We start from the raw sequence: 24,790 nt of genomic DNA, 5'->3' as shown, positions 1-24,790 counted from the left end.
ACTCACTGCTCCACCCACACCAGTTTAAGATTCTAGCCTGGCTCCACCTCTTGCGCTGCTCTTTCCTGCGTTGGGTCCTTCTGCCCTCTGGGGTTCCCTCCTTCCTGGACTCCTCTGACGCGGAGCCTCCTGAGTCTTGCCCCTCCCTCCGGCGGGCTTTAGGACCTGGCTCCCTTCCCGGGCTCCCCGCTGTGCCGCGCTCCTGTACATTTGAACTTGGCGCGCGCGCCCAGCCGGTGACTTTCCTTCTGACCGTTTCCCCGCTTCCTGATGTGGGTGTTGCCAAACCTGACTCCTCTCCTCCCTCTGGTGGTGAGGACACTGGTCCCGACTCCTGGGACTCCCCCTCCCCACTGCGCTCTGGTGGAGACGCTGGCCCTGATCTCCAGCTGCTGTTCAGAGACTCCCCGCTGGCCCCTCCCTCTTGAGGTTTCTCCCTTGGAATCTCCCTTGCTCTGGCCACCGGCGCTCCCTTCTGTGAGTCCTCCGATTCGCTAGAGAGGCTTGTGGAATAACTCTGGCCACTGTCACTGCCTGCGCCCCCCTCGTACTCCTCCTCCTCACTCTCCATTTGCTCCCCCTCCTGTGTCTCTCCTTCTGAACCCCTGACATCCATCCCCCCCTCGAAGCCCCCCCTTCCCCCCTCCCCCTCTTCCGGTGCGGGTTCCGGGTGCTCCATTGTTGTAGGGGTGAGTCCAGGATACAGCTCGTCCCCTGAGGCTTGCAACCATCGAGATAAGTCCGGGAAGTCCCCCATGGGCTCGTCGACGACGACCTCCTCCGCTTCCATCTCCTGCGCGGTGTGCTCGAAATCTGCGCTCGACCCCAAATCACCCAAGAGCCCTCCTCCCCCTGTTGTTTGATGGGGGTCCACCTCCCAGGGCCCCTTCGGCATGTCTCTGCGCCAGCCCACCTCGGGTTGGTCCTCCCACCAATAAGATCCCCCCGTGCCAAAACCTGAAAGTGATCCCTCCGGAGAGCTGCCTCCCGGAGCCGAGTCCTCAGCTGACGAGAAACCCCGGAAAGTGCTGGCCGAGAGTGTGGGTGTGAACAAACAATCCTCGAAAAAGCCCGCCGGCATAGGCTTGTGCGGGAAAAGTGTGTGGAATTCTTCCTTGAGCAACTGCTCTTCCACTGCGTAATCCGGCACCCACCTGTTGGCGCTGGCCGGGGTGTCCTCCGTGGCGAGAAGATATTCAATCCCGTCCTCCCCCCACCTTGAGTCTAAACTCTCAGTGGCTTCATTAAGTGGCTCCCCTTTCGGCGACCCCCCTTTTTTGGGCGCTTCTCTGAGCGGGTCTGGCGCCTTCCCCGGTGCTTGAAACCTGTGGGGCTCTCTGTAGGGCGTGAGCACTGATCTATGAAAGACCGGGTGCATTCTGGAACCCTCCGGGAGTGTCAACCGGAAGGCCACTGGGTTGATCTGCGCCTCTACTTGGTAAGGCCCTAGCTGCTTGTGCCCTAGTTTCTTCTTGGCTAACGATCTGGCTGGAACTGCTTGTGCTGCCAACCAGACCCAGTCTCCCACCTGGATGTCCTCCCCAACCCTCCTGTGTCGATCTGCCTGCACTTTGTAAGCCTGTTTTGCCAACTCTAACTGCCTCCTGAGCTGCTCGTGGATCTCCTGCAACTCCGCTGCCACTTCCTCTGCTCCCTGTGGCTCCCCCTCCCGCACTGTGTCCAGACCCGGGAAGGTTCTGGGATGCCTCCCGTAGTTGGCAAAAAATGGGGTCACCCCCGTGGACCCGTGCTTCGTGTTGTTGTAGGCAAACTCGGCCAACGGTAGATAGTCCACCCAGGTCGATGGCTGCTGGTTCGCGTAGCATCTCAGGTACTGCTGCATGATGGCGTTGACCCTTTCCGCCTGCCCGTTAGTTTGCGGGTGTCTCGCCGACGCCAGGCTGACCTTGACGTTCAGGAATCCCATCAGCTTTTGCCAGAAGTTGGAGATGAACTGGCGCCCCCGGTCGGACAAAATAGACCGTGGTAGGCCGTGCACCTTGAACACGTGGTCTATGAACATCTTAGCGGTCTGCTCGGCCGTGGCCACCTTCGCGCACGGAATGAAGTGGGCCATCTTGGTGAACAGGTCCACTACCACGAGCACTGCCGTCTTGCCCCTTGAGCTGGGTAGATCTGTGACAAAGTCCAGGGCTACCCTCTCCCACGGTACGAACGGTGTCTGTAGCGGTTCCAACAGGCCCGCCGGCGGCTGGTGCACAGGCTTAGCCCTTTGGCAGGTGTCGCACCTATTGACATAGTCCGCGACATCCCCCCGCATCTTAGGCCACCAAAAGTCTCTGGCTACTAAGTCCACCGTCTTCTCCTTGCCGAAGTGCCCCGCGCTGGGCGCGTCGTGCAGCTGTTGCAGGACCTTCGCGCGGAGGCTGTCTCCTGGTACGTAGAGGACTCCCTTGCGTAGGAGCAGGCCGTCTCGCACTTGGAATTCGTCGCCCCTCGCCTTGCCACTGCACACCTCCTCCATCTTGGCTCGGGCGAACGAGTCTGTTCGCAGCGCGCGGCGCACCGCGTCCAGGTCCACCGTGGCTGACGCGCATGCCCACGCCTGTGGTGTGAAAATGTGCTTGGCCGCCGCCGGTGCCTCTGCCTCCAGATACTGCGGTTTTCTGGACAGCGCGTCCGCCAAGACGTTGCTGTTTCCTGGGATGTACTCAATTCTGAAGTCGAAATCTGCAAAGAACTCCGCCCAGCGGATGTGTCGCTGGTTCAGGAACCTCGCCGTGCGCCAGTACTCCAAGTTCTTATGGTCTGTGCGGACCTGCACCGTGTGCTTGGCTCCGACGAGGAAGTGCCGCCACGCCTTGAAGGCTGCATGTATGGCCAGCAACTCCCTGTCCCAAATGGTGTAGTTCTGCTCCGCTTTGCTGAGTTTTCTGGAGTAGAAAGCGCACGGCCTCCAGTCCCCCTGGTGGTCTTGCTGCAACAGAACGGCTCCCACGGCCCTGTCTGAGGCGTCCGTCTCCACTCTCATGGGCCTGCTGGGATTTACGTGCAGTAGGTTCTCTTCGGAAGCGAAGAGCTGCTTGAGCTTCTGAAAGGACTGCTCTGCCTGCTCCGTCCAGATGAACCTCTTCTTCTTGGAACTGAGGGTGTCGGTGATGGCCGCTGTCTGCATGGCGAAACCCTTGATGAACTTGCGATAAAAGTTGGCAAAACCGACAAACCTCTGTACTTCCTTCCTATTGCGTGGGCTCTTCCAATCCAGTACTGCACGTACCTTGGCACCGTCCATAGCCAGTCCCTTGTCGGACAGTTTGTAGCCCAAGAAATCCACCTCCGTCTTGTCGAACTGGCACTTCTCCAGCTTGGCGTACAGCCTGTGCTCCCGCAGCCTCTGCAGAACTTCCCTAACATCTCTCTCGTGAGCCTCCGGCGATTCCGAGAAGATTAGGATGTCATCCAGGAAGCAGACGCACTTCTTGTAGAGGAGACCCGCCAAGACATGATGCATGAAGGCTTGAAAGCAGTGGGAACCATTTTTTAATCCAAAAGGCATAACTCTGTATTCATAAGTGCCCAGCGGCGTAAACATGGTTGTTTTCCACTCGTCGCCTTCCCGTACGCGAATGAGATTGTACGCTCCGCGCAGATCCAACTTGGTAAAGATGCGACCCTTCCTCACCGTCGCCAGCAGGTCATCGATCTTGGGCATAGGGAATGCTGAGGGCTTGGTCTTGAGGTTCAAGAAGCGGAAATCAACGACCAGCCTCTTTTGGGGCGTGTCCCGCTTCTTTACAAAGAACACGGGACTGCCTCCTGCCGCCTTGGACTCCCGGATGAATCCCCGCTTCAGGTTGTGATCTATGAACTCCCTGAGCTCTTGCAATTCATCCTCAGACATGGAGTACAGTTTCCCCGTCGGGAGCGTCGCCCCGGGCAGGAGGTCGATCTTGCAGTCGTAGGGTCTGTGGGGTGGCAGCTTATCCGCCTCTTTCTCGCAGAAGACCTCCAAAAACTCCTTGTATTTGTTAGGCACCGCTTGCAACATGCCCAAGTTCAGCTGTGGTCCATCCTCGTGCCCCTCATCCTCCAAGTCCGCCAGGATGCAGTGTTCTGCGCAGTAAGAGGAGCCGAAGGTCAGTTGCCGCTGGTACCAAGCTAATGCCGGGCTGTGCCTATCCAGCCAACTCATTCCCAACACTATGGGCGTGTCTGACAGGCGGGTGACGTTGAAGCTGATGACCTCACGGTGGTTTCCAATGCGCATCACCATTGGCGGCGTCTGCTGTAGCACTTGCCCTCCCAGTAGCTCCCTGCCGTCCACTGTGACGACTTTCAGAGGTACCGCCGCTGGCAGAAGGGCTATGCCATGTTGCTGGAGGAACTGCATGTCTATAAAATCTGCATTGCTCCCCGAGTCTACGGTGATGGGAATTTCCACCAGTAGCCCATTGGGGAGCTGAAGGGATGCGGTGAGCTGCACTACTGGTTTGGGTGGGAGGGGGTCGGTGGGCTGTAAGATCCCTGGGGATTGCTTCACTGACTTGTCTGGCTGGTCCCCAGAGACGCCATCTCCAGCCAGACAGTGGAGTTTTCCTGCTGCGACTCCCTCTGCTGAATTGCGTCTGTTACTGTCGCTGCGGCTGCAGTATGCTTGTGAAACCGCTGGGGACACTCTTTTGCCATATGCTGAGCACTGTCGCAGATGTAGCACTTCCTGGTTCCTCTAGGAGGCTTCATCTTGACTGCTCCCGGAGTTAGGGCTCCGACTGTGGAGTGAGCCTCAGCACCACCTATCTCCATCGGCTCCTCTCCCCCTCCCAGCGGAGGCATGGATCGAGCGCGCGCCGCCTCCTTGGGGAAGGGAGGCAGTCCTTTCGCTGGCGTGCGTCCCAAATGCCCTTCCTCCCTGCCCCAAGGGCGTCCTTCCAACCGAACCCCAATGGAGAGTGCCCGTTCCACCACTTCCTTGGTGGTTTGGGGTCTTCCCCCCCTTGCGATCTCATCTTTCACAGCTCCGCTCAACCCCTCCCAGAACAGGTCTCTGACGGCAGGCGATTCTTTCTCCCAGGCTAGTACATTCACCAATCCGAAAAAACGTGCATGATATTGCCTCACAGTGGCTTTACCTTGTCTTAGTCCGTGAATCTCCCTCCTAGCGATATCCACATCAATCTCAGATAAAAAACACGCATCCATCACTTTAATGAAGGCAGCCGCATTTTGGAGGGCTGGATCCTTGTCTCTCCATAGATTGCGCAGCCACGATTTTGCCTCCCCCCGCAAATGCGAAATAATAAATCCCACTTTCTCTCCCTCATTTTTAAAGTCTTTGTCAAGCAGCTGCAATGTATAAATCACATCTGCTCTGAAGTTAGGATACTCCTGCAGGTCCCCATTGAAGTGAGATACCAGGCTCCCTCCTCTGTTTCCCAGCCCAATCCCTTCTGGTCTGGTGGCTGGTAGCCTCTGTGTACTTAGCACTTCTAACCTGGTTCGCAGATCCTGGCAGGCAGCAGCTGCTTCCTGTTCTTTCTTTCTGGAAGCCGCAATTTCTGCAGTCAACTGCGTCACTGCGTTTTGCAAACTCGCTATCCTCTCTTCGGTAGTCATTTCCCTGTTTTTCGTGAGCTCGCGAAGCACCAATCTTCACCCCTCGCTGCTTTCCCGCACTCCACGAGGTTGCAAAATTGGTGAAAATGGAGAGGGGACTTACTGTCAGGACTGCCGCTAGGTCCCAGCTCACAGAGGACCAACGCCCAGTGGATATTATATACAAAAGTCTTTATTGAAGTTTAGTTTCCATTTCCAAGCTCTGGGCGCGCAGGCCCACGTCTTAACGCTAGACCGGCTAAGTCCCCTCTGACTCACTGCTCCACCCACACCAGTTTAAGATTCTAGCCTGGCTCCACCTCTTGCGCTGCTCTTTCCTGCGTTGGGTCCTTCTGCCCTCTGGGGTTCCCTCCTTCCTGGACTCCTCTGACGCGGAGCCTCCTGAGTCTTGCCCCTCCCTCCGGCGGGCTTTAGGACCTGGCTCCCTTCCCGGGCTCCCCGCTGTGCCGCGCTCCTGTACATTTGAACTTGGCGCGCGCGCCCAGCCGGTGACTTTCCTTCTGACCGTTTCCCCGCTTCCTGATGTGGGTGTTGCCAAACCTGACTCCTCTCCTCCCTCTGGTGGTGAGGACACTGGTCCCGACTCCTGGGACTCCCCCTCCCCACTGCGCTCTGGTGGAGACGCTGGCCCTGATCTCCAGCTGCTGTTCAGAGACTCCCCGCTGGCCCCTCCCTCTTGAGGTTTCTCCCTTGGAATCTCCCTTGCTCTGGCCACCGGCGCTCCCTTCTGTGAGTCCTCCGATTCGCTAGAGAGGCTTGTGGAATAACTCTGGCCACTGTCACTGCCTGCGCCCCCCTCGTACTCCTCCTCCTCACTCTCCATTTGCTCCCCCTCCTGTGTCTCTCCTTCTGAACCCCTGACAATAGGGCTTATTTCAATTCGCATGGTGTTTTATGGGTGTGCACCAGAATCACCTCCAACCAAAGCAAAAAGGTGTTTTGGGTTCCATCCGCTAAAAAAGAAAGAAGATAAAGCTCTGATAGGTTTTGTTGCAAATTGGTGTTTTTGGGGTTAGAATGCACATTCGCTCAAAAATCTCAGAATGAAATTTTTCTTAACAGCCCTAATCAAGCATAGGTGATTATGGTTCCATCTCAATAGAAAGCGGACGAAAAAGTTTGGATTTTCTTTCCATGTTCTTTCCACCCACAAATAGCAAAGCGAATTGTAATGAGCCTAAACCTCCCCAAACAGGATGTTTTGCCTTCCAGCTACATAGAAAGAAGAATTTTGGATTTCGCTTATTTCACATCGTGTTCCGTGGTGTTAATGCTCATTAACCCAGAAATCTCAAAGTATGTGTAATGAGTCCCAAATAACACAAAACCGTATTTGCGCTTCCATATGCGTAGAAAGAAGACGTATAAGCTTTGATAGGGCTTATTTCAATTCGCATGGTGTTTTATGGGTGTGCACCAGAATCACCTCCAACCAAAGCAAAAAGGTGTTTTGGGTTCCATCCACTAAAAAAGAAAGAAGATAAAGCTCTGATTGGTTTTGTTGCAAATTGGTGTTTTTGGGGTTAGAATGCACATTCGCTCAAAAATCTCAGAGTGAAATTTTTCTTAACAGCCCTAATCAAGCATAGGTGTTTTGGTTCCATCTCAATAGAAAGTGGACCAAAAAGTTTGGATTGTTCTTTCCATGTTCTTTCCACCCAAAAATAGCAAAGCGAAGTGTAATGATCCTAAACCTCCCCAAACAGGATGTTTTGCGTTCCAGCTACATAGAAAGAAGAATTTTGGATTTCGCTTATTTCAAATCGTGTTCCGTGGTGTTAATGCTCATTAACCCAGAAATCGCAAAGTATGTGTAATGAGTCCCAAATAACACAAAACCGTCTTTGCGCTTCCATATGCGTAGAAAGAAGACGAATAAGTTTTGATAGGGCTTATTTCAATTCGCATGGTTTTATGGGTGTGCACCAGAATCACCTCCAACCAAAGCAAAAAGGTGTTTTGGGTTCCTTCCACTAAAAAAGAAAGAAGATAAAGTTCTGATTGGTTTTGTTGCAAATTGGTGTTTTTGGGGTTAGAATGTACATTCGCTCAAAAATCTCAGAATGAAATGTTTCTTAACAGCCGTAATCAAGCATAGGTGTTTTGGTTCCATCTCAATAGAAAGTGGACCAAAAAGTTTGGATTGTTCTTTCCATGTTCTTTCCACCCAAAAATAGCAAAGCGAAGTGTAATGATCCTAAACCTCCCCAAACATGATGTTTTGCGTTCCAGCTACATAGAAAGAAGAATTTTGGATTTCGCTTATTTCAAATCGTGTTCCGTGGTGTTAATGCTCATTAACCCAGAAATCGCAAAGTATGTGTAATGAGTCCCAAATAACACAAAACCGTCTTTGCGCTTCCATATGCGTAGAAAGAAGACGAATAAGTTTTGATAGGGCTTATTTCAATTCGCATGGTGTTTTATGGGTTTGCACCAGAATCACCTCCAACCAAAGCAAAAAGGTGTTTTGGGTTCCATCCACTAAAAAAGAAAGAAGATAAAGCTCTGATTGGTTTTGTTGCAAATTGGTGTTTTTGGGGTTAGAATGCACATTCGCTCAAAAATCTCAGAATGAAATGTTTCTTAACAGCCGTAATCAAGCATAGGTGTTTTGGTTCCATCTCAATAGAAAGCGGACGAAAAAGTTTGGATTTTCTTTCCATGTTCTTTCCACCCACAAATAGCAAAGCGAATTGTAATGAGCCTAAACCTCCCCAAACAGGATGTTTTGCGTTCCAGCTACATAGAAAGAAGAATTTTGGATTTCGCTTATTTCAAATCGTGTTCCGTGGTGTTAATGCTCAGTAACCCAGAAATCGCAAAGTATGTGTAATGAGTCCAAAATAACACAAAACCGTCTTTGCGCTTCCATATGCGTAGAAAGAAGACGAATAAGCTTTGATAGGGCTTATTTCAATTCGCATGGTGTTTTATGGGTTTGCACCAGAATCACCTCCAACCAAAGCAAAAAGGTGTTTTGGGTTCCTTCCACTAAAAAAGAAAGAAGATAAAGCTCTGATTGGTTTTGTTGCAAATTGGTGTTTTTGGGGTTAGAATGCACATTCGCTCAAAAATCTCAGAATGAAATGTTTCTTAACAGCCGTAATCAAGCATAGGTGTTTTGGTTCCATATCAATAGAAAGTGGACCAAAAAGTTTGGATTGTTCTTTCCATGTTCTTTCCACCCATAAATAGCAAAGCGAAGTGTAATGATCCTAAACCTCCCCAAACAGGATGTTTTGCGTCCAGCTACATAGAAAGAAGAATTTTGGATTTCGCTTATTTCAAATCGTGTTCCGTGGTGTTAATGCTCATTAACCCAGAAATCGCAAATTATGTGTAATGAGTCCCAAATAACACAAAACCGTCTTTGCGCTTCCATATGCGTAGAAAGAAGACGAATTAGCTTTGATAGGGCTTATTTCAATTCGCATGGTGTTTTATGGGTGTGCACCAGAATCACCTCCAACCAAAGCAAAAAGGTGTTTTGGGTTCCATCCGCTAAAAAAGAAAGAAGATAAAGCTCTGATAGGTTTTGTTGCAAATTGGTGTTTTGGGGGTTAGAATGCACATTCGCTCAAAAATCTCAGAGTGAAATTTTTCTTAACAGCCCTAATCAAGCATAGGTGATTATGGTTCCATCTCAATAGAAAGCGGACGAAAAAGTTTGGATTTTCTTTCCATGTTCTTTCCACCCACAAATAGCAAAGCGAATTGTAATGAGCCTAAACCTCCCCAAACAGGATGTTTTGCCTTCCAGCTACATAGAAAGAAGAATTTTGGATTTCGCTTATTTCACATCGTGTTCCGTGGTGTTAATGCTCATTAACCCAGAAATCTCAAAGTATGTGTAATGAGTCCCAAATAACACAAAACCGTCTTTGCGCTTCCATATGCGTAGAAAGAAGACGTATAAGCTTTGATAGGGCTTATTTCAATTCGCATGGTGTTTTATGGGTGTGCACCAGAATCACCTCCAACCAAAGCAAAAAGGTGTTTTGGGTTCCATCCACTAAAAAAGAAAGAAGATAAAGCTCTGATTGGTTTTGTTGCAAATTGGTGTTTTTGGGGTTAGAATGCACATTCGCTCAAAAATCTCAGAATGAAATGTTTCTTAACAGCCGTAATCAAGCATAGGTGTTTTGGTTCCATCTCAATAGAAAGTGGACCAAAAAGTTTGGATTGTTCTTTCCATGTTCTTTCCACCCAAAAATAGCAAAGCGAAGTGTAATGATCCTAAACCTCCCCAAACAGGATGTTTTGCGTTCCAGCTACATAGAAAGAAGAATTTTGGATTTCGCTTATTTCAAATCGTGTTCCGTGGTGTTAATGCTCATTAACCCAGAAATCGCAAATTATGTGTAATGAGTCCCAAATAACACAAAACCGTCTTTGCGCTTCCATATGCGTAGAAAGAAGACGAATTAGCTTTGATAGGGCTTATTTCAATTCGCATGGTGTTTTATGGGTGTGCACCAGAATCACCTCCAACCAAAGCAAAAAGGTGTTTTGGGTTCCATCCGCTAAAAAAGAAAGAAGATAAAGCTCTGATAGGTTTTGTTGCAAATTGGTGTTTTGGGGGTTAGAATGCACATTCGCTCAAAAATCTCAGAGTGAAATTTTTCTTAACAGCCCTAATCAAGCATAGGTGATTATGGTTCCATCTCAATAGAAAGCGGACGAAAAAGTTTGGATTTTCTTTCCATGTTCTTTCCACCCACAAATAGCAAAGCGAATTGTAATGAGCCTAAACCTCCCCAAACAGGATGTTTTGCCTTCCAGCTACATAGAAAGAAGAATTTTGGATTTCGCTTATTTCACATCGTGTTCCGTGGTGTTAATGCTCATTAACCCAGAAATCTCAAAGTATGTGTAATGAGTCCCAAATAACACAAAACCGTCTTTGCGCTTCCATATGCGTAGAAAGAAGACGTATAAGCTTTGATAGGGCTTATTTCAATTCGCATGGTGTTTTATGGGTGTGCACCAGAATCACCTCCAACCAAAGCAAAAAGGTGTTTTGGGTTCCATCCACTAAAAAAGAAAGAAGATAAAGCTCTGATTGGTTTTGTTGCAAATTGGTGTTTTTGGGGTTAGAATGCACATTCGCTCAAAAATCTCTGAGTGAAATTTTTCTTAACAGCCCTAATCAAGCATAGGTGTTTTGGTTCCATCTCAATAGAAAGTGGACCAAAAAGTTTGGATTGTTCTTTCCATGTTCTTTCCACCCAAAAATAGCAAAGCGAAGTGTAATGATCCTAAACCTCCCCAAACAGGATGTTTTGCGTTCCAGCTACATAGAAAGAAGAATTTTGGATTTCGCTTATTTCAAATCGTGTTCCGTGGTGTTAATGCTCATTAACCCAGAAATCGCAAAGTATGTGTAATGAGTCCCAAATAACACAAAACCGTCTTTGCGCTTCCATATGCGTAGAAAGAAGACGAATAAGTTTTGATAGGGCTTATTTCAATTCGCATGGTTTTATGGGTGTGCACCAGAATCACCTCCAACCAAAGCAAAAAGGTGTTTTGGGTTCCATCCACTAAAAAAGAAAGAAGATAAAGTTCTGATTGGTTTTGTTGCAAATTGGTGTTTTTGGGGTTAGAATGCACATTCGCTCAAAAATCTCAGAATGAAATGTTTCTTAACAGCCGTAATCAAGCATAGGTGTTTTGGTTCCATCTCAATAGAAAGTGGACCAAAAAGTTTGGATTGTTCTTTCCATGTTCTTTCCACCCAAAAATAGCAAAGCGAAGTGTAATGATCCTAAACCTCCCCAAACAGGATGTTTTGCGTTCCAGCTACATAGAAAGAAGAATTTTGGATTTCGCTTATTTCAAATCGTGTTCCGTGGTGTTAATGCTCATTAACCCAGAAATCGCAAAGTATGTGTAATGAGTCCCAAATAACACAAAACCGTCTTTGCGCTTCCATATGCGTAGAAAGAAGACGAATTAGCTTTGATAGGGCTTATTTCAATTCGCATGGTGTTTTATGGGTGTGCACCAGAATCACCTCCAACCAAAGCAAAAAGGTGTTTTGGGTTCCATCCGCTAAAAAAGAAAGAAGATAAAGCTCTGATAGGTTTTGTTGCAAATTGGTGTTTTGGGGGTTAGAATGCACATTCGCTCAAAAATCTCAGAGTGAAATTTTTCTTAACAGCCCTAATCAAGCATAGGTGATTATGGTTCCATCTCAATAGAAAGCGGACGAAAAAGTTTGGATTTTCTTTCCATGTTCTTTCCACCCACAAATAGCAAAGCGAATTGTAATGAGCCTAAACCTCCCCAAACAGGATGTTTTGCCTTCCAGCTACATAGAAAGAAGAATTTTGGATTTCGCTTATTTCACATCGTGTTCCGTGGTGTTAATGCTCATTAACCCAGAAATCTCAAAGTATGTGTAATGAGTCCCAAATAACACAAAACCGTCTTTGCGCTTCCATATGCGTAGAAAGAAGACGTATAAGCTTTGATAGGGCTTATTTCAATTCGCATGGTGTTTTATGGGTGTGCACCAGAATCACCTCCAACCAAAGCAAAAAGGTGTTTTGGGTTCCATCCACTAAAAAAGAAAGAAGATAAAGCTCTGATTGGTTTTGTTGCAAATTGGTGTTTTTGGGGTTAGAATGCACATTCGCTCAAAAATCTCAGAGTGAAATTTTTCTTAACAGCCCTAATCAAGCATAGGTGTTTTGGTTCCATCTCAATAGAAAGTGGACCAAAAAGTTTGGATTGTTCTTTCCATGTTCTTTCCACCCAAAAATAGCAAAGCGAAGTGTAATGATCCTAAACCTCCCCAAACAGGATGTTTTGCGTTCCAGCTACATAGAAAGAAGAATTTTGGATTTCGCTTATTTCAAATCGTGTTCCGTGGTGTTAATGCTCATTAACCCAGAAATCGCAAAGTATGTGTAATGAGTCCCAAATAACACAAAACCGTCTTTGCGCTTCCATATGCGTAGAAAGAAGACGAATAAGTTTTGATAGGGCTTATTTCAATTCGCATGGTTTTATGGGTGTGCACCAGAATCACCTCCAACCAAAGCAAAAAGGTGTTTTGGGTTCCTTCCACTAAAAAAGAAAGAAGATAAAGTTCTGATTGGTTTTGTTGCAAATTGGTGTTTTTGGGGTTAGAATGTACATTCGCTCAAAAATCTCAGAATGAAATGTTTCTTAACAGCCGTAATCAAGCATAGGTGTTTTGGTTCCATCTCAATAGAAAGTGGACCAAAAAGTTTGGATTGTTCTTTCCATGTTCTTTCCACCCAAAAATAGCAAAGCGAAGTGTAATGATCCTAAACCTCCCCAAACAGGATGTTTTGCGTTCCAGCTACATAGAAAGAAGAATTTTGGATTTCGCTTATTTCAAATCGTGTTCCGTGGTGTTAATGCTCATTAACCCAGAAATCGCAAAGTATGTGTAATGAGTCCCAAATAACACAAAACCGTCTTTGCGCTTCCATATGCGTAGAAAGAAGACGAATAAGTTTTGATAGGGCTTATTTCAATTCGCATGGTGTTTTATGGGTTTGCACCAGAATCACCTCCAACCAAAGCAAAAAGGTGTTTTGGGTTCCATCCACTAAAAAAGAAAGAAGATAAAGCTCTGATTGGTTTTGTTGCAAATTGGTGTTTTTGGGGTTAGAATGCACATTCGCTCAAAAATCTCAGAATGAAATGTTTCTTAACAGCCGTAATCAAGCATAGGTGTTTTGGTTCCATCTCAATAGAAAGCGGACGAAAAAGTTTGGATTTTCTTTCCATGTTCTTTCCACCCACAAATAGCAAAGCGAATTGTAATGAGCCTAAACCTCCCCAAACAGGATGTTTTGCGTTCCAGCTACATAGAAAGAAGAATTTTGGATTTCGCTTATTTCAAATCGTGTTCCGTGGTGTTAATGCTCAGTAACCCAGAAATCGCAAAGTATGTGTAATGAGTCCAAAATAACACAAAACCGTCTTTGCGCTTCCATATGCGTAGAAAGAAGACGAATAAGCTTTGATAGGGCTTATTTCAATTCGCATGGTGTTTTATGGGTTTGCACCAGAATCACCTCCAACCAAAGCAAAAAGGTGTTTTGGGTTCCATCCGCTAAAAAAGAAAGAAGATAAAGCTCTGATAGGTTTTGTTGCAAATTGGTGTTTTGGGGGTTAGAATGCACATTCGCTCAAAAATCTCAGAGTGAAATGTTTCTTAACAGCCGTAATCAAGCATAGGTGTTTTGGTTCCATCTCAATAGAAAGCGGACGAAAAAGTTTGGATTTTCTTTCCATGTTCTTTCCACCCACAAATAGCAAAGCGAAGTGTAATGATCCTAAACCTCCCCAAACAGGATGTTTTGCGTTCCAGCTACATAGAAAGAAGAATTTTGGATTTCGCTTATTTCAAATCGTGTTCCGTGGTGTTAATGCTCATTAACCCAGAAATCGCAAAGTATGTGTAATGAGTCCCAAATAACACAAAACCGTCTTTGCGCTTCCATATGCGTAGAAAGAAGACGAATAAGTTTTGATAGGGCTTATTTCAATTCTCATGGTTTTATGGGTGTGCACCAGAATCACCTCCAACCAAAGCAAAAAGGTGTTTTGGGTTCCTTCCACTAAAAAAGAAAGAAGATAAAGTTCTGATTGGTTTTGTTGCAAATTGGTATTTTTGGGGTTAGAATGCACATTCCTTCAAAAATCTCAGAATGAAATGTTTCTTAGCCGTAATCAAGCATAGGTGTTTTGGTTCCATCTCAATAGAAAGTGGACCAAAAAGTTTGGATTGTTCTTTCCATGTTCTTTCCACCCAAAAATAGCAAAGCGAAGTGTAATGATCCTAAACCTCCCCAAACAGGATGTTTTGCGTTCCAGCTACATAGAAAGAAGAATTTTGGATTTCGCTTATTTCAAATCGTGTTCCGTGGTGTTAATGCTCATTAACCCTGAAATCGCAAAGTATGTGTAATGAGTCCCAAATAACACAAAACCGTCTTTGCGCTTCCATATGCGTAGAAAGAAGACGAATAAGTTTTGATAGGGCTTATTTCAATTCGCTTGTTTTTATGGGTGTGCACCAGAATCACCTCCAACCAAAGCAAAAAGGTGTTTTGGGTTCCTTCCACTAAAAAAGAAAGAAGATAAAGTTCTGATTGGTTTTGTTGCAAATTGGTGTTTTTGGGGTTAGAATGCACATTCGCTCAAAAATCTCAGAATGAAATGTTTCTTAACAGCCGTAATCAAGCATAGGTGTTTTGGTTCCATCTCAATAGAAAGTGGACCAAAAAGTTTGGATTGTTCTTTCCATGTTCTTTCCACCCAAAAATAGCAAAGCGAAGTGTAATGATCCTAAACCTCCCCAAACAGGATGTTTTGCGTTCCAGCTACATAGAAAGAAGAATTTTGGATTTCGCTTATTTCAAATCGTGTTCCGTGGTGTTAATGCTCATTAACCCAGAAATCGCAAATTATGTGTAATGAGTCCCAAATAACACAAAACCGTCTTTGCGCTTCCATATGCGTAGAAAGAAGACGAATTAGCTTTGATAGGGCTTATTTCAATTCGCATGGTGTTTTATGGGTGTGCACCAGAATCACCTCCAACCAAAGCAAAAAGGTGTTTTGGGTTCCATCCACTAAAAAAGAAAGAAGATAAAGCTCTGATTGGTTTTGTTGCAAATTGGTGTTTTTGGGGTTAGAATGCACATTCGCTCAAAAATCTCAGAATGAAATGTTTCTTAACAGCCGTAATCAAGCATAGGTGTTTTGGTTCCATCTCAATAGAAAGCGGACGAAAAAGTTTGGATTTTCTTTCCATGTTCTTTCCACCCACAAATAGCAAAGCGAATTGTAATGAGCCTAAACGTCCCCAAACAGGATGTTTTGCGTTCCAGCTACATAGAAAGAAGAATTTTGGATTTCGCTTATTTCAAATCGTGTTCCGTGGTGTTAATGCTCAGTAACCCAGAAATCGCAAAGTATGTGTAATGAGTCCAAAATAACACAAAACCGTCTTTGCGCTTCCATATGCGTAGAAAGAAGACGAATAAGCTTTGATAGGGCTTATTTCAATTCGCATGGTGTTTTATGGGTTTGCACCAGAATCACCTCCAACCAAAGCAAAAAGGTGTTTTGGGTTCCTTCCACTAAAAAAGAAAGAAGATAAAGCTCTGATTGGTTTTGTTGCAAATTGGTGTTTTTGGGGTTAGAATGCACATTCGCTCAAAAATCTCAGAATGAAATGTTTCTTAACAGCCGTAATCAAGTATAGGTGTTTTGGTTCCATCTCAATAGAAAGTGGACCAAAAAGTTTGGATTGTTCTTTCCATGTTCTTTCCACCCATAAATAGCAAAGCGAAGTGTAATGATCCTAAACCTCCCCAAACAGGATGTTTTGCGTCCAGCTACATAGAAAGAAGAATTTTGGATTTCGCTTATTTCAAATCGTGTTCCGTGGTGTTAATGCTCATTAACCCAGAAATCGCAAAGTATGTGTAATGAGTCCCAAATAACACAAAACCGTCTTTGCGCTTCCATATGCGTAGAAAGAAGACGAATAAGTTTTGATAGGGCTTATTTCAATTCGCATGGTTTTATGGGTGTGCACCAGAATCACCTCCAACCAAAGCAAAAAGGTGTTTTGGGTTCCTTCCACTAAAAAAGAAAGAAGATAAAGTTCTGATTGGTTTTGTTGCAAATTGGTGTTTTTGGGGTTAGAATGCACATTCGCTCAAAAATCTCAGAATGAAATGTTTCTTAACAGCCGTAATCAAGCATAGGTGTTTTGGTTCCATCTCAATAGAAAGTGGACCAAAAGTTTGGATTGTTCTTTCCATGTTCTTTCCACCCAAAAATAGCAAAGCGAAGTGTAATGATCCTAAACCTCCCCAAACAGGATGTTTTGCGTTCCAGCTACATAGAAAGAAGAATTTTGGATTTCGCTTATTTCAAATCGTGTTCCGTGGTGTTAATGCTCATTAACCCAGAAATCGCACATTATGTGTAATGAGTCCCAAATAACACAAAACCGTCTTTGCGCTTCCATATGCGTAGAAGGAAGACGAATTAGCTTTGATAGGGCTTATTTCAATTCGCATGGTGTTTTATGGGTGTGCACCAGAATCACCTCCAACCAAAGCAAAAGGTGTTTTGGGTTCCATCCACTAAAAAAGAAAGAAGATAAAGCTCTGATTGGTTTTGTTGCAAATTGGTGTTTTTGGGGTTAGAATGCACATTCGCTCAAAAATCTCAGAATGAAATGTTTCTTAACAGCCGTAATCAAGCATAGGTGTTTTGGTTCCATCTCAATAGAAAGCGGACGAAAAAGTTTGGATTTTCTTTCCATGTTCTTTCCACCCACAAATAGCAAAGCGAATTGTAATGAGCCTAAACGTCCCCAAACAGGATGTTTTGCGTTCCAGCTACATAGAAAGAAGAATTTTGGATTTCGCTTATTTCAAATCGTGTTCCGTGGTGTTAATGCTCATTAACCCAGAAATCGCAAAGTATGTGTAATGAGTCCCAAATAACACAAAACCGTCTTTGCGCTTCCATATGCGTAGAAAGAAGACGAATAAGTTTTGATAGGGCTTATTTCAATTCGCATGGTTTTATGGGTGTGCACCAGAATCACCTCCAACCAAAGCAAAAAGGTGTTTTGGGTTCCTTCCACTAAAAAAGAAAGAAGATAAAGTTCTGATTGGTTTTGTTGCAAATTGGTGTTTTTGGGGTTAGAATGCACATTCGCTCAAAAATCTCAGAATGAAATGTTTCTTAACAGCCGTAATCAAGCATAGGTGTTTTGGTTCCATCTCAATAGAAAGTGGACCAAAAGTTTGGATTGTTCTTTCCATGTTCTTTCCACCCAAAAATAGCAAAGCGAAGTGTAATGATCCTAAACCTCCCCAAACAGGATGTTTTGCGTTCCAGCTACATAGAAAGAAGAATTTTGGATTTCGCTTATTTCAAATCGTGTTCCGTGGTGTTAATGCTCATTAACCCAGAAATCGCACATTATGTGTAATGAGTCCCAAATAACACAAAACCGTCTTTGCGCTTCCATATGCGTAGAAGGAAGACGAATTAGCTTTGATAGGGCTTATTTCAATTCGCATGGTGTTTTATGGGTGTGCACCAGAATCACCTCCAACCAAAGCAAAAAGGTGTTTTGGGTTCCATCCACTAAAAAAGAAAGAAGATAAAGCTCTGATTGGTTTTGTTGCAAATTGGTGTTTTTGGGGTTAGAATGCACATTCGCTCAAAAATCTCAGAATGAAATGTTTCTTAACAGCCGTAATCAAGCATAGGTGTTTTGGTTCCATCTCAATAGAAAGCGGACGAAAAAGTTTGGATTTTCTTTCCATGTTCTTTCCACCCACAAATAGCAAAGCGAATTGTAATGAGCCTAAACGTCCCCAAACAGGATGTTTTGCGTTCCAGCTACATAGAAAGAAGAATTTTGGATTTCGCTTATTTCAAATCGTGTTCCGTGGTGTTAATGCTCATTAACCCAGAAATCGCAAAGTATGTGTAATGAGTCCCAAATAACACAAAACCGTCTTTGCGCTTCCATATGCGTAGAAAGAAGACGAATAAGTTTTGATAGGGCTTATTTCAATTCGCATGGTTTTATGGGTGTGCACCAGAATCACCTCCAACCAAAGCAAAAAGGTGTTTTGGGTTCCTTCCACTAAAAAAGAAAGAAGATAAAGTTCTGATTGGTTTTGTTGCAAATTGGTGTTTTTGGGGTTAGAATGCACATTCGCTCAAAAATCTCAGAATGAAATGTTTCTTAACAGCCGTAATCAAGCATAGGTGTTTTGGTTCCATCTCAATAGAAAGTGGACCAAAAGTTTGGATTGTTCTTTCCATGTTCTTTCCACCCAAAAATAGCAAAGCGAAGTGTAATGATCCTAAACCTCCCCAAACAGGATGTTTTGCGTTCCAGCTACATAGAAAGAAGAATTTTGGATTTCGCTTATTTCAAATCGTGTTCCGTGGTGTTAATGCTCATTAACCCAGAAATCGCACATTATGTGTAATGAGTCCCAAATAACACAAAACCGTCTTTGCGCTTCCATATGCGTAGAAGGAAGACGAATTAGCTTTGATAGGGCTTATTTCAATTCGCATGGTGTTTTATGGGTGTGCACCAGAATCACCTCCAACCAAAGCAAAAAGGTGTTTTGGGTTCCATCCACTAAAAAAGAAAGAAGATAAAGCTCTGATTGGTTTTGTTGCAAATTGGTGTTTTTGGGGTTAGAATGCACATTCGCTCAAAAATCTCAGAATGAAATGTTTCTTAACAGCCGTAATCAAGCATAGGTGTTTTGGTTCCATCTCAATAGAAAGCGGACGAAAAAGTTTGGATTTTCTTTCCATGTTCTTTCCACCCACAAATAGCAAAGCGAATTGTAATGAGCCTAAACGTCCCCAAACAGGATGTTTTGCGTTCCAGCTACATAGAAAGAAGAATTTTGGATTTCGCTTATTTCAAATCGTGTTCCGTGGTGTTAATGCTCATTAACCCAGAAATCGCAAAGTATGTGTAATGAGTCCCAAATAACACAAAACCGTCTTTGCGCTTCCATATGCGTAGAAAGAAGACGAATAAGTTTTGATAGGGCTTATTTCAATTCGCATGGTTTTATGGGTGTGCACCAGAATCACCTCCAACCAAAGCAAAAAGGTGTTTTGGGTTCCTTCCACTAAAAAAGAAAGAAGATAAAGTTCTGATTGGTTTTGTTGCAAATTGGTGTTTTTGGGGTTAGAATGCACATTCGCTCAAAAATCTCAGAATGAAATGTTTCTTAACAGCCGTAATCAAGCATAGGTGTTTTGGTTCCATCTCAATAGAAAGTGGACCAAAAGTTTGGATTGTTCTTTCCATGTTCTTTCCACCCAAAAATAGCAAAGCGAAGTGTAATGATCCTAAACCTCCCCAAACAGGATGTTTTGCGTTCCAGCTACATAGAAAGAAGAATTTTGGATTTCGCTTATTTCAAATCGTGTTCCGTGGTGTTAATGCTCATTAACCCAGAAATCGCACATTATGTGTAATGAGTCCCAAATAACACAAAACCGTCTTTGCGCTTCCATATGCGTAGAAGGAAGACGAATTAGCTTTGATAGGGCTTATTTCAATTCGCATGGTGTTTTATGGGTGTGCACCAGAATCACCTCCAACCAAAGCAAAAAGGTGTTTTGGGTTCCATCCACTAAAAAAGAAAGAAGATAAAGCTCTGATTGGTTTTGTTGCAAATTGGTGTTTTTGGGGTTAGAATGCACATTCGCTCAAAAATCTCAGAATGAAATGTTTCTTAACAGCCGTAATCAAGCATAGGTGTTTTGGTTCCATCTCAATAGAAAGCGGACGAAAAAGTTTGGATTTTCTTTCCATGTTCTTTCCACCCACAAATAGCAAAGCGAATTGTAATGAGCCTAAACGTCCCCAAACAGGATGTTTTGCGTTCCAGCTACATAGAAAGAAGAATTTTGGATTTCGCTTATTTCAAATCGTGTTCCGTGGTGTTAATGCTCAGTAACCCAGAAATCGCAAAGTATGTGTAATGAGTCCCAAATAACACAAAACCGTCTTTGCGCTTCCATATGCGTAGAAAGAAGACGAATTAGCTTTGATAGGGCTTATTTCAATTCGCATGGTGTTTTATGGGTGTGCACCAGAATCACCAACCAAAGCAAAAAGGTCTTTTGGGTTCCATCCACTAAAAAAGAAAGAAGATAAAGCTCTGATTGGTTTTGTTGCAAATTGGTGTTTTTGGGGTTAGAATGCACATTCGCTCAAAAATCTCAGAGTGAAATGTTTCTTAACAGCCCTAATCAAGCATAGGTGTCTTGGTTCCATCTCAATAGAAAGCGGACGAAAAACTTTGGATTTTCTTTCCATGTTCTTTCCACCCACAAATAGCAAAGCGAATTGTAATGAGCCTAATCCTCCCCAAACAGGATGTTTTGCGTTCCAGCTACATAGAAAGAAGAATTTTGGATTTCGCTTATTTCAAATCGTGTTCCGTGGTGTTAATGCTCATTAACGCAGAAATCGCAAAGTATGTGTAATGAGTCCCAAATAACACAAAACCGTCTTTGCGCTTCCATATGCGTATAAAGAAGACGAATTAGCTTTGATAGGGCTTATTTCAATTCGCATGGTGTTTTATGGGTGTGCACCAGAATCACCTCCAACCAAAGCAAAAAGGTGTTTTGGGTTCTGTCAGGGGTTCAGAAGGAGAGACACAGGAGGGGGAGCAAATGGAGAGTGAGGAGGAGGAGTACGAGGGGGGCGCAGGCAGTGACAGTGGCCAGAGTTATTCCACAAGCCTCTCTAGCGAATCGGAGGACTCACAGAAGGGAGCGCCGGTGGCCAGAGCAAGGGAGATTCCAAGGGAGAAACCTCAAGAGGGAGGGGCCAGCGGGGAGTCCCTGAACAGCAGCTGGAGATCAGGGCCAGCGTCTCCACCAGAGCGCAGTGGGGAGGGGGAGTCCCAGGAGTCGGGACCAGTGTCCTCACCACCAGAGGGAGGAGAGGAGTCAGGTTTGGCAACACCCACATCAGGAAGCGGGGAAACGGTCAGAAGGAAAGTCACCGGCTGGGCGCGCGCGCCAAGTTCAAATGTACAGGAGCGCGGCACAGCGGGGAGCCCGGGAAGGGAGCCAGGTCCTAAAGCCCGCCGGAGGGAGGGGCAAGACTCAGGAGGCTCCGCGTCAGAGGAGTCCAGGAAGGAGGGAACCCCAGAGGGCAGAAGGACCCAACGCAGGAAAGAGCAGCGCAAGAGGTGGAGCCGGGCTAGAATCTTAAACTGGTGTGGGTGGAGCAGTGAGTCAGAGGGGACTTAGCCGGTCTAGCGTTAAGACGTGGGCCTGCGCGCCCAGAGCTTGGAAATGGAAACTAAACTTCAATAAAGACTTTTGTATATAATATCCACTGGGCGTTGGTCCTCTGTGAGCTGGGACCTAGCGGCAGTCCTGACAGTAAGTCCCCTCTCCATTTTCACCAATTTTGCAACCTCGTGGAGTGCGGGAAAGCAGCGAGGGGTGAAGATTGGTGCTTCGCGAGCTCACGAAAAACAGGGAAATGACTACCGAAGAGAGGATAGCGAGTTTGCAAAACGCAGTGACGCAGTTGACTGCAGAAATTGCGGCTTCCAGAAAGAAAGAACAGGAAGCAGCTGCTGCCTGCCAGGATCTGCGAACCAGGTTAGAAGTGCTAAGTACACAGAGGCTACCAGCCACCAGACCAGAAGGGATTGGGCTGGGAAACAGAGGAGGGAGCCTGGTATCTCACTTCAATGGGGACCTGCAGGAGTATCCTAACTTCAGAGCAGATGTGATTTATGCATTGCAGCTGCTTGACAAAGACTTTAAAAATGAGGGAGAGAAAGTGGGATTTATTATTTCGCATTTGCGGGGGGAGGCAAAATCGTGGCTGCGCAATCTATGGAGAGACAAGGATCCAGCCCTCCAAAATGCGGCTGCCTTCATTAAAGTGATGGATGCGTGTTTTTTATCTGAGATTGATGTGGATATCGCTAGGAGGGAGATTCACGGACTAAGACAAGGTAAAGCCACTGTGAGGCAATATCATTCACGTTTTTTCGGATTGGTGAATGTACTAGCCTGGGAGAAAGAATCGCCTGCTTTCAGAGACCTGTTCTGGGAGGGGTTGAGCGGAGCTGTGAAAGACGAGATCGCAAGGGGGGGAAGACCCCAAACCACCAAGGAAGTGGTGGAACGGGCACTCTCCATTGGGGTTCGGTTGGAAGGACGCCCTTGGGGCAGGGAGGAAGGGCATTTGGGACGCACGCCAGCGAGAGGACTGCCTCCCTTCCCCAAGGAGGCGGCGCGCGCTCGATCCATGCCTCCGCTGGGAGGGGGAGAGGAGCCGATGGAGATAGGTGGTGCTAAGGCTCACTCCACAGTCGGAGCCCTAACTCCGGGAGCAGTCAAGATGAAGCCTCCTAGAGGAACCAGGAAGTGCTACATCTGCGACAGTGCTCAGCATATGGCAAAAGAGTGTCCCCAGCGGTTTCACAAGCATACTGCAGCCGCAGCGACAGTAACAGACGCAATTCAGCAGAGGGAGTCGCAGCAGGAAAACTCCACTGTCTGGCTGGAGATGGCGTCTCTGGGGACCAGCCAGACAAGTCAGTGAAGCAATCCCCAGGGATCTTACAGCCCACCGACCCCCTCCCACCCAAACCAGTAGTGCAGCTCACCGCATCCCTTCAGCTCCCCAATGGGCTACTGGTGGAAATTCCCATCACCGTCGACTCGGGGAGCAATGCAGATTTTATAGACATGCAGTTCCTCCAGCAACATGGCATAGCCCTTCTGCCAGCGGCGGTACCTCTGAAAGTCGTCACAGTGGACGGCAGGGAGCTACTGGGAGGGCAAGTGCTACAGCAGACGCCACCAATGGTGATGCGCATTGGAAACCACCGTGAGGTCATCAGCTTCAACGTCACCCGCCTGTCAGACACGCCCTTAGTGTTGGGAATGAGTTGGCTGGATAGGCACAGCCCGGCATTAGCTTGGTACCAGCGGCAACTGACCTTCGGCTCCTCTTACTGCGCAGAACACTGCATCCTGGCGGACTTGGAGGATGAGGGGCACGAGGATGGACCACAGCTGAACTTGGGCATGTTGCAAGCGGTGCCTAACAAATACAAGGAGTTTTTGGAGGTCTTCTGCGAGAAAGAGGCGGATAAGCTGCCACCCCACAGACCCTACGACTGCAAGATAGATCTCCTGCCCGGGGCGACGCTCCCGACGGGGAAACTGTACTCCATGTCTGAGGATGAATTGCAAGAGCTCAGGGAGTTCATAGATCACAACCTGAAGCGGGGATTCATCCGGGAGTCCAAGGCGGCAGGAGGCAGTCCCGTGTTCTTTGTAAAGAAGCGGGACACGCCCCAAAAGAGGCTGGTCGTTGATTTCCGCTTCTTGAACCTCAAGACCAAGCCCTCAGCATTCCCTATGCCCAAGATCGATGACCTGCTGGCGACGGTGAGGAAGGGTCGCATCTTTACCAAGTTGGATCTGCGCGGAGCGTACAATCTCATTCGCATACGGGAAGGCGACGAGTGGAAAACAACCATGTTTACGCCGCTGGGCACTTATGAATACAGAGTTATGCCTTTTGGATTAAAAAATGGTTCCCACTGCTTTCAAGCCTTCATGCATCATGTCTTGGCGGGTCTCCTCTACAAGAAGTGCGTCTGCTTCCTGGATGACATCCTAATCTTCTCGGAATCGCCGGAGGCTCACGAGAGAGATGTTAGGGAAGTTCTGCAGAGGCTGCGGGAGCACAGGCTGTACGCCAAGCTGGAGAAGTGCCAGTTCGACAAGACGGAGGTGGATTTCTTGGGCTACAAACTGTCCGACAAGGGACTGGCTATGGACGGTGCCAAGGTACGTGCAGTACTGGATTGGAAGAGCCCACGCAATAGGAAGGAAGTACAGAGGTTTGTCGGTTTTGCCAACTTTTATCGCAAGTTCATCAAGGGTTTCGCCATGCAGACAGCGGCCATCACCGACACCCTCAGTTCCAAGAAGAAGAGGTTCATCTGGACGGAGCAGGCAGAGCAGTCCTTTCAGAAGCTCAAGCAGCTCTTCGCTTCCGAAGAGAACCTACTGCACGTGAATCCCAGCAGGCCCATGAGAGTGGAGACGGACGCCTCAGACAGGGCCGTGGGAGCCGTTCTGTTGCAGCAAGACCACCAGGGGGACTGGAGGCCGTGCGCTTTCTACTCCAGAAAACTCAGCAAAGCGGAGCAGAACTACACCATTTGGGACAGGGAGTTGCTGGCCATACATGCAGCCTTCAAGGCGTGGCGGCACTTCCTCGTCGGAGCCAAGCACACGGTGCAGGTCCGCACAGACCATAAGAACTTGGAGTACTGGCGCACGGCGAGGTTCCTGAACCAGCGACACATCCGCTGGGCGGAGTTCTTTGCAGATTTCGACTTCAGAATTGAGTACATCCCAGGAAACAGCAACGTCTTGGCGGACGCGCTGTCCAGAAAACCGCAGTATCTGGAGGCAGAGGCACCGGCGGCGGCCAAGCACATTTTCACACCACAGGCGTGGGCATGCGCGTCAGCCACGGTGGACCTGGACGCGGTGCGCCGCGCGCTGCAAACGGACTCGTTCGCCCGAGCCAAGATGGAGGAGGTGTGCAGTGGCAAGGCGAGGGGCGACGAATTCCAAGTGC

This window comes from Podarcis gaigeae (assembly GCF_964106915.1).
Source record: "Podarcis gaigeae genome assembly, chromosome: 1".
NCBI lineage: Eukaryota > Metazoa > Chordata > Lepidosauria > Squamata > Lacertidae > Podarcis > Podarcis gaigeae.
The sequence above is the reverse complement of the archived record's forward strand: the minus strand, read 5'-3'. Positions refer to the sequence as shown.